Genomic DNA, 1829 nt, shown 5'->3' with positions numbered 1-1829 from the left:
CCCTCGATTTTAAAACATTAATTTCCTTCCTACACTGAGAAAAAAAAAAAAAAAAAAAAGGGATGGTGACAGGGTGCCACAAGTTTAGGGTGGGAAGAACTCTATTATTGGGTTACTTCCCCTGATTTAGGCTGTTGGAATGCAATATTATAGAGTCGAGCTTCCCGATATATGTAGAGTCAGAGTGCCGGAACCCAGTCACCAGATTGGGCTGTCGGCACCCTAGTTTTTTTCTCAGAGTATAGGATAAGGAAAGTAAAAAAAAAAATCTGGCGATTATTACCATTCTTTTTCTTTTCTAATACTTCGCGCAGTTCTTCAGGGAACAAAACCCAAAAATCTCGGTGTGTTTTTCACATGTGAACTGTGCTCAAGACCGGACCGAGGCGCAACTCACCGGTTGTGAAAGCCTACTTCTGTTTGTTCATTTGCATGGCCACAAAGGCTATACATCTGGAATTGGTGTCCTCACTCTCAACAGAGGCGTTTCTTGCGTCACTTGACCGGTTTATTGGTAGACGCGGTCTTCCCTCGTGTATCTTCAGTGATAACGGTACCAATTTCAGAGGTGCTGCAAATTACTTGAAAGAGAAACCAGAAGTAATGGTAGTACATCAACGTACCAAAGGACCAAATGGTAGTAGTTACCAAAGGAGGACCCGGTATCTGTGGTAAGTACCTAAATAACCAAAGCTGACATTGAATAAAGGGAAAGCTATTTATTGCAGTTGCTTTGAAATAAAAATGCTGGGTCAGACATCACATCACAAATTAGCACTGACCAGTGCTACAGACCAGTCCCCCCTTGTCTGGCGATAATCAAAGCTGACATTGAATAAAGGGAAAGCTATTTATTGTAGTTGCTTTGAAATAAAAATGCTGGGTCAGACATCACATCACAAATTAGCACTGACCAGTGCTACAGACCAGTCCCCCCTTGTCTGGCTAAAGCATGTTAAACAGAGAGTAGACTAGCATCTGGCTGTGGGACTATAAACAGGGAGGAGAACAGCTAACCCTAACCAGCCTAGCTAGCTGGCAGTTTTTTAAAGGGTTCTCTCTGCTTTTAAAAACCAAGCACAAGTCTTCACAATGGTTGACTGCAATTCAGGATAAGCCTGCTAATTTAACATGGCTAGAGCTAGAGACCATCACCCCGATGTATAGCAGATACAAAAAGATATCTTTTCTTTAGTCTGCTATTGCCATTAGGCAAAAGCTAAAGCTGCTAAAACAACAACAACAACAACTAGTCCCCCCCTTACATATAGAGACCTACTTTTATATGTTAAACAGAATTTCTTTTTGTTACAGGCCATGGTCTTACATAGGATTAACAGAGAGGACACAAGAGAAGAGGATACAACTTGCCATTCCACATCTAATACTTCATACATGAGTAGCTTTGACTGACTTCCAAGCTACTCAATTGTCCTCAGGAGGCTGAGTGCACCCCAAACTCCAAGCACAGATGTCAACAAAAAACTTCATTATACACAAAAGAAAAATAATAAACTGAACAATATAGTCTCTGATAAATTATTCGTTCTAGTAGTCGATTATTTTACCATTGAAGTCTCTACCCCGCAAGAGAGGGGCATGGGTTGGTCTTGTTTACTTTAGTTCTTTTTTTTTTTTTTTTTTTTTCTTTTTTTTTTTTTTTTTTCCTCCCCATCCCCCTTCTCTCTCTGTTGACTCTTTATATGAATCGCCATGGCACTTTTAGTTCAAAAATGTCTTTTTCGTTATAGTGACCACCGGTTCACACCATAGGTGTGATCCGAACGTGTGGACGACCCAGGGTCACTCAAGTTTCAAAAAAAACACCT

General features: G+C 40.6%; 1 long non-coding RNA gene across 1 annotated transcript; it reads left to right on the top strand.

The window, feature by feature from the left end:
* The first annotated feature begins 587 nt into the window (after nt 1–587).
* Nucleotides 588–1458, top strand: LOC113471933. The gene is made up of 2 exons (XR_003394443.1): nt 588–671; nt 1315–1458. It is a non-coding gene; the product is annotated as an uncharacterized LOC113471933 (long non-coding RNA).
* Nucleotides 1459–1829: the final 371 nt, after the last annotated feature.

Source organism: Diaphorina citri, unplaced genomic scaffold, assembly GCF_000475195.1.
Source record: "Diaphorina citri unplaced genomic scaffold, Diaci psyllid genome assembly version 1.1 scaffold3318, whole genome shotgun sequence".
Classification (NCBI taxonomy): Eukaryota; Metazoa; Arthropoda; class Insecta; order Hemiptera; family Psyllidae; genus Diaphorina; species Diaphorina citri.
The sequence above is the reverse complement of the archived record's forward strand: the minus strand, read 5'-3'. Positions and strand labels throughout refer to the sequence as shown.